At 42.4% G+C, this 18,599-nt stretch overlaps 1 protein-coding gene across 2 annotated transcripts in view; it reads left to right on the top strand.

Moving 5' to 3' along the window:
- The first annotated feature begins 3,892 nt into the window (after positions 1–3,892).
- LOC109899549 (integrin beta-1) overlaps positions 3,893–18,599 on the top strand; it is a 43,317-nt gene continuing 28,610 nt past the window's right edge. The window contains exon 1 of one of the 2 annotated variants that reach the window (XM_020494886.2): positions 3,893–4,262. The gene's annotated coding sequence lies outside the window, so the exon portion shown is untranslated. The remainder of the gene's footprint in view (positions 4,263–18,599) is intronic. The other variant, XM_020494883.2, reaches the window with a different exon arrangement.

Raw genomic sequence — 18,599 nt, forward strand, 5'->3', positions numbered from 1 at the left:
GATGCGCTGAGCCGGCTTCATAGCACCTGGCTCGATGCCCACTCTAGCACGGCCGATATGAGGTGCTGCAATGTAGCGCACCGGGCAATGCCTGCGCACTGGCGACACCGTGCTCCTCACGGCATAACACGGGTGCTCCTCACGGCATAACACGGTGCCTGCCCGGTCCACCTCTCTCCACAGTAAGCACGGGGAGTTGGCTCAGGTCTCCTACCTGCCTTAACCACACTCCCTGTGTGCCACCCCAATACACTTTTGGGGCTGCCTCTCGTCCCTGTTGCGCTGCCATGTACGTGTCGCGAACTCCATTCTCCTGTAACTCTCCTCTCACTGCTCCAGAGAATCCCAGGCGGGCTCCGGCACTCTCCCTGGGTCTACCGACCACCTCTCTATTTCGTCCCATGTTGTCACCTCCTCCAGATAGCGCTGCTCCTTACCACGCTGCTTGGTCCTTGGTTGGTGGGTGATTCTGTAATGATCGTCTGTTGTGGAAGAAGGTGAGGACCAAAGCGCAGCATAGTAAGTGTTCATATTTTTTATAAAATAACTGAACACTGAACAAAACAATAAACGACATACGAACAGTCCCGTAAGGTGAATGGAAAAAACACTAAACAGGAAATAATCACCCACAAAGCACAGGTGGGAAAAGGATACCTAAGTATGATTCTCAATCAGAGACAACGAACGACACCTGCCTCTGATTGAGAACCATACCATACCAGGCCAAACACAAAACCATAACATAGTAAAAAGAACATAGACTACCCACCCCAACTCACACCCTGACCAAACTAAAACAAAGACATAACAAAGGAACTAAGGTCAGAACGTGACACATATCACGAAATCGTAACATAACATATCTAATGGAGGGTTTACCGATTTACATTTACTATGTTACGTCTATCCCAGGTTGAGTAATTGGACAAATTTCACTTATAGTGTACCAAAGTAGTCAAAACTCTAGTATTTGGTCCCATTTTCCTAGCACGCAAAGACTACATCAAGCTTGTGACTCTACAAAGTCGTTGGAGGCATTTGCCATTTGTTTTGGTTGTGGTTTGCCCAATAGGAACTGAATGGTGATTGATGACAGGAGTAATTTTCTTTCTAAGTCAGTAGGTAACATGTTTCTGAACAAGTCAATCCTGATAATGCCATGATTAAGAATAATCATGAATTAATCATGAATTTTAATGAATGAGGAAGTTACAGAGGCTACAACAAAGCATGTTAATTTCTCACCATTACCAATAATGGGGGAGATGAGCTTTTTGTCCCTGTGTAACTTTCTCAATCATCGTCATTCACGATTTATTCCATGATTATTCATAATCATGGTAGCAGCCACAATCACGTAGAAGTGTTCACAAACATCTTATATTCTTACTTACAATAAAAGTGACTCCAAAATGAAACAGTACATTGTTCACCATTCACTTCTTATTGGACCAACATTTTTTACTATGTTTTTGATTTAACCTTTATTTAACTAGGCAAGTCAGTTATGAACAAATTCTTATTTTACAATGACGGCCAACCCGGCCTAACCCTCCCCTAACCTGGACGACACAGGGCCAATTGTGCGCCGCCCTATGGGACTAGAACATGATCCGAAACACAACCAAAACAAGCTGTAAATGCATCCAGCGAGTTTATAGAGTCACAAGCTTAATGTTGTCATTGTGTGCAAGGAATATGGGAACAAATACAAAAATTTGACCAAATCCAAATACTTATGACATCTTCAAATGGGGGGGGGGCCTGGATAAACAAAAGCACTTTCATTTCTAAATGGTAAATCAGATGTGTATGAAAATACCCTCAAATAAAAGGTTAACCTTACAGTATGTACTGTCACTGTCTCATATGACACATTTGATCTGAAATCCAAAATGCTGGAGTTTAGAGGCAAATAAAAAAATGTAGCATCACTGTCCAAATACATACAGTAAGGGAGTGTATGAAACAGCATGTAATGGAATTAATATACACAACATACTGCACATACTAATGTAAAATACTTTCTTAGATAAAAGAGCAGATGGCAACAATCAATTAGGCAAACAATAATAAATGTGCTCAAATCAAACATTCAAGATTAAGCAAAACAAACTTGCTATGAATATAATTCATCCAAAAGGTAAAGGAACTTTGAACTTTGTCTGAACTTTTAACTTACTCTGCCAGTTGTCTGGATGTTTGGTCCTTATGCAGTGGGTTTGTAATTTAGGGTATAATTTGCTCCAGGCCTGACACTGCCTTTCAACTAATGTTCTAATCCTAATAGACAATGGGGTCTATTCATTGTGCTTTTAAGACAACTGGGAACTCTGAAAAAAACAAGGTCAAATCGTGACATCAGTGATCTTTGAAAGTGAAAGTTGTAGCTCTATTTGTGTATGTGTGGCCGATGTGAAATGGCTAGCTAGTTAGCGGTGGTGCGTGCTAATAGTGTTTCAGTCGATGACGTCACTCGCTCTGAGACCTAGAAGTAGTTGTTCCCCTTGCTCTGCAAGGGCCGCGGCTTTTGTGGTGCGAAGGGTAACGATGCTTCGTGAGTGACTGTGGTTGATGTGTGCAGAGGGTCCCTGGTTCGGGGCGAGGAGAGAGACAGAAGCTATACTGTAACATATGGACCCTAAAACATTTGGTATTAGTTCAGAACCTATCAACTTCAAAACAGTCTGAATGACATTAATGAAGTCTATGGATTGAGAAGACTTTATTATTACTTTGTGCCAAGGATGAAAGTCGTATATACATGTAGTTATTACCATGCATGAGATCCCCACATTGTAGCCTCTACATTTAATATATTCACGGATCATGTACTCTACCTTGGAAAATAAAGGTTACAAAACAACAAACCAGAGTGCAAAACAAAATGCACACATATTCAATTACACAGTATAAATATTCATAGCTAATGGTTTCAGGTCAACAATAAACAATCATGGGATAATAACGACAATCATGAAAAGAAATGAAGAAAATTATTTGAAACAGTACTTGTCATCTGGTTGAAGATTGACGTAGGCTACTCTCCATTTATTAGAATATAGACAAACATTTGTCAGAAAGTGGAATATCCATTTAATGTGATTATATTTGTAGTACCAATCAAACTGTAAGCTTTCGTTCACAAACAAAAGCAGTTTCGTTTTACATAATACAAGGACAAACTGTAATTAAATCCTGCAGTGATAAATGCCCTGGCCTGTCATAGGATTTGCCAGATTTGTGTCATACTCTAGGTCTAGTCCAACACAGGAGGTCTCTAAAGCACACAATAAAATATTAAAATACAGGTATTAAGTTGTTGAGTGGAAGTGAGAAGTCCAAATATGAGAAAGAATGAATGCCCCTTTGATTCTTTACTAAATGAAGTTTTCTGTATAGCCCAAACAGTGTCGCTGTGTCCCATTCAGACAGGCCCAGCTAAAAGGGAGCCTGTATGTGTACACCCTTACCAGACCAGTCCCTAACAGACACAAGGAAACTGTTGTCACACCCTCAGTCAGTCTACTCAGTAATGGCTGTTATAGTAGTCATAGATGTCAACAATTCCCCTGAGAACCTGTTGCAAAGTGTGTATATATATATATATATATATATATATATATTTCTTTATTTTTTTTTTTACATACGATATCCATTAAAAAGTAGGTACCTTATAAAAGAGAGAGACTGAACAGGCTACGTAATAGGCTACATAACAAAAACCCATCCATACACAACATTCAGGAAATTGATTTGACAAGAGGGGGCTATACCAGGGTTAGTTTTGGGAGAACTTTCATTATGCTCATACATGTCACCAGTAGCCATATCCATAATAACGGATAATAGCCTGTAATAGAATATGGGCGTGTCTTAAATTCATGACGTCACCCGGTTTTTCCTGTGAAATTGGGGCTTCGTTCAGGGGAGGGCACTGCGGACTTGTCTCTTCATCTAATTTTGCGAAGAAAAAGAGGTTCGCGGCTACTGGAAAATACTAAATATATCTAATAAGTACACTTTTATACAACCAAATAGTAGATAATATTTTTCCCTTTCGCAATGGAGTAACTGTTTAAGGAATGACCCGTGGGGGAGTAAATCGACCGTGACTTTTTGCAGGAGGAGAAAGTAGCTCCCTTTGCCAACAAGGCAATTGTTGCTGTGTCTACGCTGGGTAGCGGATCACTACGGATATTTTAAAAAGGATATATACATTTACGTATGTTGACTCGGCAATAAATCACGAGGAGAAGGTAAATGTTATAATTTTATAATTGTATGAACCCTGTTTTTATCCGTTCGTTGATTACTCTCCAACCAAAGTCTATTCTTTTTCCACATGGATGAAGGACTTGGATGATGGATATCCTATCTAGAATTCAATTTTTTTTACAGGCAGACAGTAGGATCTTGGCAGTCTTCCAATTTGGACCAGAATAAATATTTTGGGTGGAGAGAGAATATTTGTTCCAGATGGATCTCAATCTGTCTTTTTTTTTGTAGTTGAGGTTGAATCTTCACATGATCTGGTACAGAGAAATATATTTTGGACAGTATATTGTTTTTAAGTAGTGTTTCGAACAACATTTCATCTGACAATTTTGCCTTCCATGTTTTTTTTTCATTCAACAACGAATGTCATCCTCATGATAATCTTGCCGTGTTTGTAGGTGAGTTGGATAGGCTATTGTGCTTTATGCCTGTCCTACATTGGGGGCCACAGGTCTATAATAGATAATAAACCGGGTTGTTTAGCTCTTGGATGCTGATTGGCTGAAATCTGTGGTATATTTGTACTTGTATTTGTTATATTTATGTTGGTAACCGGTTTATAATAGCAATAAGGAACCTCTGAGGTTTGTAGTATATGACTAATATGCCACTGCAAAGGGCTGCTTCGAGGATCTCTGCATTGTGTCTAAGAACAGCCCTTAGGCGTGGTATATTTAAGCAATAAGGCCGGAGAAGGTGTGGTATATGGCCAATAGCGAACACAGCCTGTTCACCCCACTATCATCCAGAAGGCGAGGTCAGTACAGGTAGATCAAAGCTGGGACCGAGAGACTGAAGAACAGTTTCTATCTCAAGGCCATCGGACTGTTAAATAGCCATCACTAGCAGGCCTCCACCCAGTATCCTGCCCAGAACTTAGTCACGGACACTAGCCAGCTCCCACACGGTTACTCAACCCTGCACCTTAGAGGCTGCTGCCCTATGTACATAGACATGGAATCACTGGACACTTTAATAATGGAACACTAGTCAATTTAATAATGTTTACATACTGTTTTACTCATATCATATGTATATTATTTATTCTACTGTATTCTAGTCAATGCCACTCCGACATTGCTCGTCCTAATATTTATATATTTCGTAATTCCATTTTTTACATTTAGATTTGTGTGTACTGTTGTGAATTGTTAGATACTACTCTGCTGTTGAAGCTAGGAACACAAGCAATTTGCTACACCCCTAATAACATTGCTAAATATGTGTATGCAAAAATTGTTTTATTTCTGGAAGGAGGAGTGAGATGTTGTGCACTGTGCAGGCTGTCACATTAATTGGATCAAGCAGAAAAATGCCCCCATTTAATCTCAGGTATGATGTCTGTTGTGTTTGTGTGGTTTTCTTTAACCTTGTAAATACAGCTGGCTGAGGCGAGCTGACTTCTCAGTGTGGCTAGAGTTTAATTAAGGGAATGGAGTGGTGGAATGAGGGAGGAAGGAAAGTAGAGGAAGGGAGGAGGAGAATGAGTTAGGGCTAATTGAGGGAGAAGAAGAGAGAATGGGTGTGTGTGTTTACACGTGGGACATTGTGTGTGTGTTAGGAGAGATGGAGGATGGAGACAGTAGGTACTGTAGGAGATGCTAGGCTGGGGATCTACCAGCTGAATGGATGTGACCTCCAACCCCAGATAACAGCTGCTGGAGGGCTGGCTTTTCATCTGATTTACAGATTCACTGACAGAAGACCCCGCCCTGCCGTTCTGGGAGTCATGTAATGTTTTGTGTGTGTGAGACATAGACCTCCTGTCCCTCTGAGATGGAAGTGATGAATGTGCACTACATCTGCTGCTACTCCAACACATGATTTGTGCTGAAAGGGGAGATTTGTTTAGAAAACAAGTAGTACAAGGCCTGCCTGTTACACCCATAACACACAACAAGGAGTCGTCTGACTACAACAAACATATGATAACAATGTGGTTATCATGTTTTGTTTGTCAGTAAATCACTGTCTGCTCTAACTAGCACATCCTGGAATCACCTAAGGACTTTAACCGTGGGAGAGTGGACAAATTTAGAATTCATTATAAGTTCTCAACTTGATTTTTAGTCCTACTTCAGTCTAATTATGAAATCATCTCATGCTGATGTTAGAAATAAACTGTGCTCTATTGCAGTGTATCTGAATGAGATAAAGGTATAAGAATAGGCATGATTTACTGTGTTTTAGCCATTGGATTACATATAGAACCGTGAGTTATAGGATTTCTATGGTCAAGCCTATATCGGATTGATTTCCACTCTTATAAAAGTATGTGTGCTGTCTGGGTTATAATTGCCATTTTGTGTGTGGAAATTGCGGGTTAGGGCTTTGAGTTTAGGTTTGACCTCCTCGGTAGTTTACATAGAGTGTGGCCCTAAGGCCCTGCCACTCCCCTCTGACGGAGCCATTTTGTGATTTCCACGTCCAGGTCTAAAAACGCCATCAAAACCACTCCGAGAAAGGGTGTGGTTAAGGTTGTGCAAGTGGAACCCTATTCCCTATGTAGTGCACTGCTGTTGACCGGGGTCCATCGGGGAATGGAGGGGTGCCTCCATAGGGGATGCCATTTGGGACAGAGCCTTTGTTTAGTCAACCTGGCAAGGCTACAGGAGGTCTGTGTTGAAAATGGGCCAAACTCCTTATATTGTTAGTAAATAATAGAGTGGGATGATCTCAGGCTCTGTGCAGCCATATTATCTCAGTCTGTGTGTAGTCAGATGTTGTTTATTGTTATGACAGTTTGAACATTGGAGGGCTTTAAGTGGAATTGAGGCCTTGCACATTTTTTTACTTTTTTTACAGTGCTTTGCTACATGAACGTTCTATTTTGGAGGAGTTTACATTTGTTTTAATTTAAAGTTACACCATACAGTATATCTTTGTTTAAGATAACGGATTACCTAACATTTACCAGACCGTCGTTGCCATGGTATTCGTATCTATACTCTATGCACGAGTATACCGAAATTAACAAAGTGCCTGTGTTCAAGCTACATGAATGATATTTGTTAAATGTTGATCTTTAAAGGGCATTGAAGGGACTCTGCATGGTCCTCGCTTAGAAGCTTCTGTTCCTACAGAATTCTGAGACCTCAAGGGTCATGCATGGTCACTTAGTTGCATATTTTCCTTTAGCCTATAGCCCAGAAATGTAAAGGTTTGTAGGCTGTAGGATTCAATGCAGTTCTGTTCAAAATGGCTTTTCCCCTTGTTACAAATGCTAGCTTTTCATTTGCTTTAGTAAGACATAACATGGATGAAGAATCAATGCTTTGTGCCATTTCAGGTGAGTAGAAGAATGCAAACCCAACACAATATTCAATTGCAGCTTCTGAAAACAATTACATATTTCCTTGCAATGAAAGTTGACCTTTTTTCCCCCAACGATTCCAGGAGGAAGTAGTGAGTGCTTACTGTTCTAGGCCTGCAGAGATTTAATTCCTAGGCTAATACAGTGAGTTTTCACTGTCTATAGTTGTCTATAATCTATAGTTGTCTATATTGTCTATAATTGGATACATGCAGCTTCTCTTCTGTCATTACATGTTGCCCTATAAGACTAAATAACCCTTGCTCACCAGAATGTCATAAATACACTGAAACAAATATAAACGCAACATTTGAAGTGTTGGACCCATGTTTCATAAGCTGATCCCAGAATTTTCCCATACTCATAAGCTCAATCAAATTTGTTTACATCCCTGTTAGTGAGCGTTTCTCCTTTGCCAAGATAATCCTGACGGGTGTGGCATATCAAGAAGCTGATTAAACAACATGATCAATACACAGGTGCACCTTGTGCTGGCGACAATAAAAGGCCACTCTAAAATTTGACTGTTTTGTCACACAACACAATGCCACAGATGTCTCAAGTTTTGAGGGAGCGTGCAATTGGCATGGACTGTTGTTCATGTTCATTTCTCTATAAGCCACGTAATCCAACGTAATTTTAAATTTGGCAGTACGCCCACTGGGACTCACAAGCGCTGACCGCATGTAACCACTCCAGCCCAGGACCTCCACATCCAGCTTCATCAACTGCAGACCAGTCTGAGACCAGTCACTCGAACAGCTGATGAAACTGTGGGTTTGCACAAATTAAGGATTTCTGCACAAACTGTCAGAAACCGTCTCGGGGGAAGCTCATCTGTGTGCTTGACATCCTCCCCACTGGCACGCTGGAGAAATGTGCTCTTCACGGATGAATCCTGGTTTCAACTGTACCTGGCAGGCGGCGTGTATGGGGTCATGTGGGCGAGCGGTTGGCTGACGTTAACGTCGTGAACAGTGTGCCCCATGAGGTGAGGTGGAGTTATGGTATCGGCAGACACTGCCATCCTCCTCTTTTACCACTTCACTAAATCTTTCCCAAACATGACTTTTCTTGCCCTTCCTTCTCTTTATTTTGAACTCTTCATTTCAAAGATTTTTTCTTATTGAATTATTGAACTCCACCATTGTCCTTTTTGCCTCCGTGGATCGAAGTTCACTTGTTCTGCCCGTTCTCAAAAGCATTTTCTGATTGGCGTATAGGCTATTTGGCAAGCGTATAGTTAGGCCCCAAAGCTTCCGCGCTAATGCCAGATAGGCTACAGAGGTTTTTCTATCAATATAAAATGCACAAGAATGATCAATTTTTTATGGATTATTTAAGGTATTGTTTTCTCTTTATTCAACTTCTATTATTAGTGGCTTATTATTAACATCTTTAACAACTTTTGTAAATTAGTCCTTAGCTCAACTGGGAACACAGTAGCAGGCAGCTAGCAGGATTTTCTACGGCAGGCTGAGGGACTTTACTAATCCCCCATATGAGCATCTGTGTTGATCCTGCTCCAACATCAAGGCTTTGAGAAACTGATCAATCACTTCTCACAGTAAATATTGACCCCTTTAATGGTCATCTGTCTTCTGCCATGACACTTCGAATAGCTACCCAAACATCCTTATTTGTCAAATGAATTTATTATTTTTGCGAGACCTTCTCTGACATTAATTTCTGCCACTATTATCCATTAAAGATAAGCTCTGGGTGGTTGCGGTAGCAGTGAATGGTCTTGTTGCTGTGATGTGTCGCTGTGTTTTCCAGAACTTAAATCATTGTGGATGGATAGATTTAAAGATGTGGCCTATTGCCAGGCAGCATGTCGGCTATCTTCCTGTGTGATTGAGATGAGCTTCCTGTGTTCCAGCAAAGGAAGGGCCAATTCAGAGAGAGATGTCTCACTGTACTCCTGTCAGACCTGGGTTCATATACTATTTTGAAATCATTTAAAATATGCTTGATTGAGCTTGCCTGGCTTAATGGACCAATAGTATAGACTGTAAACGGCAAACACCACCCATCTTACACTCCAGGCATTCGAGATCAAAGGTTCAAAGTATTTAATTGATTACAAATAGTATTTGAACCCAGGTCTGACTACAACTGCTGCTGGCAACTGCTGCTGGTCTGAACTCCAGCCCAGAGAGCAAGCCCCCAGGCTCATAGTATTCATCTCCCTTATTTTATCTCTGTACAGGTGTACTCATTATCATAGCTCAGCTGTTCGTTGGGGCCATGGGTGTGCGACAGGAAAGAAACTCAAGTACTATGAGTAGCACAGAAATGGATTGTGTATGGATGTGATTGCTATCCGTTAGCTAAGATTCAGATGAAATCAAATGTCTCTATATTTCCCCTTGCCTGAATGATTTGATGGATTCATCATTTGAGATGGTATGGCAAATGGATACTTTTGGGGGATTTATGCTTCTTACACTAAGCATCATTGCTCATAGGCCTAGTCTGTGAGATGGTTGATTATTGTCGGGAGGGTGAAAACCATATGGGCGAGTCAGAAATAGTCAGCACTGACGGGAGTGGTGTGAACTTGGCCATGCTCCAGATATTTTGGGTTGTTCTTTTTTTTGGCCTAGTAGTCCTTGTTATAGGCCTAATGACAATTTCAACTGGGGAATTGTATTATTAGGAGAATTATTAGTTTTGCAAGACTAGAAGCAGATGTATTTTTGAAGGGGAGGGGAGACAAAAATAGGCTTAATTGAAAACGCACTAGAAAGGCGAAAGTGCTATAGATTTTTTGAAGGACTGCAGGGAGCTGAAGTACCTTCCAGTCAATATTCTTCACAAAGTTTTATTTTTAAAACATCTGTTGTTATTGCAACTGGAATCAGCTTTCAAACATTGAGTGACCTTTCTGGGGATATTCCAGTGGAATTGTGTTCGTGTAGGCTATATTTTAACATGGCGGATTTCTATTCCATTCTTTATTCTATTCTGTGACTGAAGAGCTCTCATTAGTAGGATCTACACAGGCTCTCAAAGCATGCTGGCAATTTGGGACAGTGAAGACATTATCAGGATCGTCTCGGCTCAGCCTCTCCTACTCAGGGAATAGGTCCCTTCCCCTCTGACCTTCTCTTCCGATGGGTTGAGAAGGAGGCGAGGACAGAGGACGTGAGAAATCAAGGAAATGCATATGAGATTCTCCCATTGCTTTTGTCTGTCATAAGAGGGTCTGTTGAGATGGGGGAGGAGCATACAGAGGAGGGAGAAGGAGGGAGGGACCAAAGTGGCGCAGTCACTGTAAAAGTTATTTTCTCTGGGTTTAAGGCAGCCCTTTCCCTGTTACAAAACCTTCTTTTCCTGTTTTTCCATTCCTTCTTTTCATGGCTGGAGAAGGAGAAATCCCAATGCAAGCTCTCTCTGGAGCATAGTCACAGTGGAGTACTGCCAAGTTCTCTCTCTGCTTTACCCAGAAAAGCAGCTAGCTTGGGATTTGTGACTCTACTATTATTGCTGCTGCTGCTAGGAAGCATTTGCTGACGTGTAGATATTTCTAAAGCAGAGGAGCTGACAAATAAAGCCTGTCGTGGCTAAGGCCTGCGAGCGACTCAATCTCAATCTGATGCTTAGAGTCACACAGCTTTCAACAATCTAGACATGCAGAGATTGTTTTTAACCCTCTCCCATCCAGCTTTATACACGATTGGTCAGCTTTTTAAATTTTTTTAAATGTGTCTTTATTTATCCAGGAAGCTCCATTGAGGTCCTAGAAAACCTTTTTTACAAGAGAGACCTGGCCGAGAGGCCAGCTAAATAAAAAACAGGGAAAGTGCTCCGAGTGGGCTGTATGTTTTTTGAAGGAAAAGGGTGGTTATCATGGGGAAAATACCAGGTAGAGGGAACGTTGGAACGTTGTAGGAGAGATGGGCATGACAACTGGTGCCTGTCCAAATATGGAAGCTCTACTCGGCTCAGGAACATGGCTGTGAGTGCTCTGGTTTCCCCAATGAAGTGCAGGCACCAGGCAGGCAGCTGCTATCCTGCTGAAAGTATCCTGAAAGTATCCTGTCCCAGAGAATTGCCTGAGAGCTCAGGTCGTGTCCTTTTTAGTCATGGTACTCTCCACAGACAGACCACCATGTGTCACCTCTCCTCTCTTGAACACCGCAATGAGTTGATGAGAGGGTTTGTGTGTGTATGTGTGTGTATGTTTGTGTATGTTTGTGTGTGTGTGTACGTGTACGTGTACCACCTGGATGATGGTGTTTGAGGGAGCTGCCCCACTACCACGCTGTCTAAGCACCAGTGATCTATGTCTGGTTTTGGACATGCTTGAGTTTAACTGGAGATCTGTCTGTTTTTGTTCCACTCCCAGAGGAGGCAAATACTTTCAGCAATTTGGTTGTTAAGTCAAGTTCCCATAATAGTCTCAATCCCCCCCTCCATCCTGTTGGCCCCTGTGTTGTATATCTGCCCAGTGAAAGATCTTTCCAGGAGGTACTGATTCTTCAGTTAAGTTACCCTCATGAGCTGCATACCACCGCTGGCTTGCTTCTGAAGCTAAGCAGGGTTGGTCCTGGTCAGTCCCTGGATGGAAGACCAGATGCTGCTGGAAGTGGTGTTGGAGGGCCAGTAGGAGGCACTCTTTCCTCTGGTCTAAAAAATATCCCAATGCCCCAGGGCAGTGATTAGTGACACTGCCCTGTGTAGGGTGCTGTCTTTCGGATGGGATGTTAAACGGGTGTCCTGACTCTCTGAGGTCATTAAAAGATTCCATGGCACTTATTGTAAGAGTATGGGTGTTAACCCCGGTGTCCTGGCTAAATCCCCAATCTGGCCCGCAAACCATCACAGTCACCTAATAATCCCCAGTTTACAATTGGCTCATTCATCCCCCTCCTCTCCCCTGTAACTATTCCCCAGGTTGTTTCTGTGAATGAGAATGTGTTCTCAGTCAACTTACCTGGTAAAATAACGGATAAATAAAAATGTAAAAAATAAAAAGATGCAACCTCTCAAAAGCAGTATTGTGTAGGGTTATCATCTTCGATAACCCTTGTGTTGGTCTAAATGTTATCTTTTGTTTTGCTGCCATGTCCCTAGTCCCTCTGAAGACTTGAAGAACATTCCTGTCTCCAGCTGCTAAGCTTCATAGAATAGAAGTAACCTTGTTGTTTTTCTCACTTGACACCTCGCTGGCATTTTACAGGCATATTTTCTCATTCGAACGTTTCCTTGGAACTCTGTACTGGACTAAAAGTCAAACCAACAGGAATGTTTGAGAAAATAACAGGGGCTGTGGTTTTGGTTCTGACCAAAAACATATAAATTATCTTCATTTACACTGTCCAGAGATCTCAGATGATTATTTGAGCTGGTACAAAGTAGGTGCAAGACATTTTGGGCTCAAATCGGTGTTGCGTGAACTTAAACTTTTGCTGAAGCACTCAGCTAAAGTAGCGACATTTACAACATTTAGTCTCTAACATAAAGACTTCACAACAACTGAATCACATTATAGATTATTAGCTTAGATTTATTAGGTCTAGGATACATTCCTTTAGAGTTTGGAGCCATGGGCTGTTGGCCTTAACCTGACTGAAGGACCTTTGGTCAGTTGCATTTCTGCAACACAGAAGTTGGGTAATGCCATGGCAGAAGAACTAATTGTGGCTCTCAGCTCTTCTAAGTTCAGCCAGTTAGCCAGCCAGTCTATCAGTCAGTCTGTCAGCAAGTCAGCTATTCAGTCTAATCTTGGGGTCGCAGACAGGCTGTCTGTGCAGCTAGGCTCTGTATAGAACATGATGGAGTACACACACACGCATACACACACACAGAGGCGCTAAGGAATGCGTCACTCAACACCATACAGTACTGACTGCCAGAACTCCCCCTCCCCATGTAAAGCACTGAAAATACAGCAGCACTCTTAATGCAGTAACTCTGCCTAGCGATTGGTGTCATTGACAGGTCAGGGGTAAACTGTATATTTTGGTCCTATGACAGGTCCCTACCACACATTTCAATGGTGTGTAAAATGGGGAGGAATCCGAATTCATAACTAGCTTCTTTATCTCTGGCCCGGCTGGTCGTACCAGCGTTATTGGAAACCATGTGCATTACTGTACACAAGTTCAGCATGCTGATGATTATCAGTTCTATGTTGGACGGATGTCCTCAGTATATAGGCATTTGCAGAGGATTGTCCTGAGGTCTAATCCCTGGGGTTGGTGTGTTGAACTGAGACAGGAAGTTGGACATAAATTCTTCTAAATTCTCCATATTGGTGCACTCTCAACCCCCTCTTCCACCCAGTGCTTTCTCAACCCCCTCTTCCACTCTCAACCCCCTCTTCCACCCTAGGGGATTCTGTGATGTATGCTGTGCTTATCCCTTTTCCCGTAGCATTGCCCACTTAGCAGATTCTTCAAACTGTTAAAGGGCGACTGCACCTCCTGATTTGGCCTTGTTATTCTTTAATGTTCATTAAGAAATGCTTAGCGGCCATGACTGAAGTTAAACAAGAGTTGTCTTGGAGGTGTGGTTTAATGTGGGTGTTTCTTTGCCCAATAATTACAACAAACAAGGGCAATAGCTATCCAGTTTGAGTTGAAACATTATTGAAAGCAAGCTGGCAACATGCATCAAACATGTTGTCAGGTTTGCTTGATTATGAGCTAACTAGCTTGCTAATGTTAGCTAGCAGGGATCAAACCTGTGTACAGAGGCAACGTTAGCTAAACAAATCTTCCTCTCATATTACATCACAGTATCATAGCCTAGTACTATTACAGAAGATGGCGTTGATAGACATGGCAGCTCTTTATCTAGCTCCTAAGTACATGAGCTCGTCTACAATTAAGTAGACAAACTCAGGGTGAGGTTCTCCTTCCAGAGACACATCAGGGACTTTAACATACTCTGTTTCACAGAATCATATATTCCGGACATACTGTCCCCGTCCATACAGCCAGCTGGGTTCTCAGTACATCACGCAGACAGGAATAAAGAACTCTCTGGGAAGAAAGGCAGATGTGTATGTTTCATGATTAACTCATGGTGTGATTGTGATAACATACAGGAACTCAAGTCCTTTTGTTCACCTGACCTAGAATACATCATTATCAAATGCTGACCATATGACCTCCCAAGAAAAATCTCTTCGGTTATAGTCACAGCCGTGTATATTCCCCCTCAAGCCGATACCACGACGGCCCTCAAGAAACTATACTGGACTTTGTGCAAACTGGAAACCACATATCCTGAGGCTGCATTTATTGTAGCCGGGGACTTAAACAAAGAAAATGTGAGGAAAACACTACTGAAGTTCTATCAACACTTTGCCTGTAGTACTCACACTTCAAAAACTCAAGACCATTGTTACTTTCCCTTCCCAGATTGCTACAAGGCCCTCCCCCGCCCTCCCTTCGGCAAATCAGATCATGACTCCATCCTGCTTTTCCCTTCCTATAGGCAGAAACTGAAACAGGAAGTACCTGTGCTAAGGTCTATTCAACGCTGGTCTGACCATTCGGAATCCAAGTTTCTATATTGTTTTGATCAAGCAGACTGCAATATGTTCCTGGGTTCCCTCTGAGAATAACATTGACGTATACACTGACACAGTGACTGAGTTCATCAGGACGTGTATAGGGCATGTTGTTCTCACTGTAACTATTAAAACCTACCCAAACCAAAAACCGAGGATAGATGGCGGCATTCGAGCAAAACTGAAAGCGCCAACTACCACATTAACCATGGCAAAGTGACTGGGAATATGGTTGAATACAAACAGTGCAGTTATACCCTCGTAAGGCAATCAAACATCAGTACAGCGACAAAGTGGAGTCGCAATTCAATGGCTCTGTCACGTCCTGACCTTACAGATCCTTATTATTCTCTATGTTTGGTTAGGTCAGGGTGTGACTCGGGTGGGAAAATCTGTTTTCTATTTCTTTGTGTTTTTGGCTGAGTATGGTTCCCAATCAGAGGCAGCTGTCTATCGTTGTCTCTGATTGGGGATCATATAGAAGTTGTCATTTTCCTTTTGGGTTTTCTGTATAGTTGATTTTCCTTACAGAACTGTGCGCTTTCGTTTTTGTCGTTGTTATTTTGCTTTTGATGTCATCAATAAAAAGCACGATGTACGCCTACCACGCTGCACCTTGGTCCGGTCATTCCACAAACGAGAGCCATAACAGGCTCAGACACAAGATGTACGTGGCAGGGACTCCAGATAATCACAGATTACAAAGGGAAAACCAGCCACGTTGCGGACACTGACGTCTTGCTCCCGGACAAGCAAAAATCCTTCTTCGCCCGTTTTCAATGTCACTCCAATTTGCATACCACCCTAATAGATCCACAGTCTATGCAATCGCCATCACACTGCACACTGCCTTATCCCATCTGGGCAAGAGGAATACATATAAGAATGCTGTTCATTGACTTCAGCTCAGCCTACAACACCATAGTACCCTCCAAGCTCATCATTAAGCTCAGGGCCCTGGGTATGAACCCCGCCCTGTGCAACTGGTTCCTGGACTTCCTGACAGGCCACCCCAAGGTGGTGAAGGTAGGAAACAACACCTTCACTTCGCTGATCCTCAACACAGGGGCTCAGCCCCCTCTGTACTCCATGTTCACCCATGACTGCGTGGCCACGTACGCCTACAACTCAATCCTCAAGTTTGCAGATGACACAACAGCAGTAGGCCTGCTTACCAACAATGACGAGAGCCTACAGGGAGGAGGTGAAGGCACTTGGTGCCGGGAAAATAACCTCTCCCTCAACATCAACAAAATGATGGAGCTGATTGTGGACTTCAGGAGACAGCAGAGGGAGAACGTTCACATCGACAGGGCCACAGTGGAGGTTTAATGTTCAAGTTCCTCTGCGTATACTTCTCTGACAGCCTGAAGTGGTCCACTAACACAGACTAACACAGTGTGGTGAAAAAGGTGCAACAGCGCCTCTAACCACAGGATGACGAAAATTTTTTTATTGGACCGTAAAACCCTCACAAACTTTACAGATGCACCATTGAGAGCATCCTGTAAGGCTGTATCACCGTCTGGTACAGCAACTGCTTCGCCCACAACCGCAGAGTTCTCCAGAGGGTGGTGTGGTCTGCCCAACGTATCACCGGTGGCACACTGCCTGCCCTCCAGGACACCTACAGCACCAGATGAGAACCATACGTAAAACACTAAACAAGAATGGTGTTCATGGAAGGACACCACGGAAGAAGCCACTGCTGTCCAAAAAAATACATTTTGCAAGAGAATGTTAGGCTATCTGTCCGCCAATTGAAGCTCAACAGAAGTTTGGTGATCCAACAGGACAACGACCCAAAACATAGAAGTAAAATCAACAACAGAATGGCTTCAACAGAGGCTAATACTCCTTCTAGAGTGGCCTAGTCAGAAACCTGACCTCAACCCGATTTGAGATGCTGTGGCATGACCCCAAGAGAGCAGTTCACACCAGACATCCCAAGAATACTGCTGAACTGAAACAGTTTTTTGTAGAGCAATGGTCCAAAATTCACCCTGACCGTTGTGCAGGTCTGATTCACAACTACAGAAAATGTTTGGTTGAGGTTATTGTTGCCAAAGGAGGGTCTACCAGAATCCAAGGTTTCACATACTTTTTCCATCCTGCACTGTGAATGTTAACACAGTGTGTTCAATAAAGACATGAAAACTTATAATTGTTTGTGTGTTATTAGTTTAAGCAGACTGTGTTTGTCTATTGTTGTGACCTTGATGAAGATCAGATCAAATTTTATGACCAATTTATCGGCGGTCGACGTCACCGGTCTTCTAGCCATCGCCGATCCATTTTTCATGTTCCATTTGTTTTGTCTTGTTTTCACACATACCTGGTTTCAAAACCCTAATTACATGTTGTATATTTTCCCTCTGTTTCCCCCATGTCCTTGTCGGGAATTGTTTATTTGTATGTGTTACTGCTGAGATACGGGTTTTGTACCCATGTGTTTGTTGTTTTGTATGCCGTTAGTTTATTTATTAAACTGCTCCGGATATTCACCAAGTTCTGCTCTCCTGTGTTTGACTTCCCTGCCACCAGTTACGCACCCCTTACAAGTACATACTGTTTTGCTCACTTCATATGTATGTATTGTATTCTAGTCAATGCCATCCTATTCAACTTTTTCTGTATATATATATATATCCTTCGTATCCTACAGAAATACCAAATGTTCTATCCACATACTGTCCATAATGTCTATACATCCCATCTCCTATACATCTACAGTGCATTCGGGAGGCATTCAGACCCCTTGACTTTTTCCACAATTTGTTACGTTACAGCCTTATTCTAAAATGGATTAAATAGTTTTTTTCCCCCCTCAGTCAACGCACAATAACCCATAATGACAAAGCAAAAACAGGTTTAAACATTTTAGCAAACTTGTAATTTTGATCAAATACTAATATCACATTTACATAAGTATTCAGACCCTTACTCAGTACTTTGTTGAAGCACCTTTGGCAGCTATCACAGCCTCAAGTTTGATTGGTATGACGCTACAAGCTTGGCACACCTATATTTGGGGAGTTTCTCCCAGTCTTCTCTGCAGATCCTCTCAAGCTCTGTCAGGTTTGATGGGGAGCGTCGCTGCACAGCTATTTTCAGGTCTCTCCAGAGATGTTATATCAGGTTCAAGTCCGGGCTCTGGCTGGCCACTCAAGAACATTCAGAGACTTGTCCCGAAACATAATGCTGTCACCACCGTGCTTCACCGGAGGGACGGTGCCAGATTTCTTCCAGACGTGACACTTGGCATTCAGGCCAAAGAGTTTAATCTTGGTCTCATGGTCTGAGAATCCTTTAGGTGCCTTTTGGCAAACTCCAAGCGGGCTGTCATGTGCCTTTTACTGAGGAGTGGCTTCCGTCTGATTCCATAAAGGCCTGATTTGGTAGAGTGCTGCAGAGTTGGTTGTCCTTCTGGAAGGCTTTATCATCTCCACAGAGGAACTCTGGAGCTCAGTCAGAGTG

This window comes from Oncorhynchus kisutch, linkage group LG11 (genome assembly GCF_002021735.2).
Source record: "Oncorhynchus kisutch isolate 150728-3 linkage group LG11, Okis_V2, whole genome shotgun sequence".
Taxonomy (NCBI): Eukaryota; Metazoa; Chordata; class Actinopteri; order Salmoniformes; family Salmonidae; genus Oncorhynchus; species Oncorhynchus kisutch.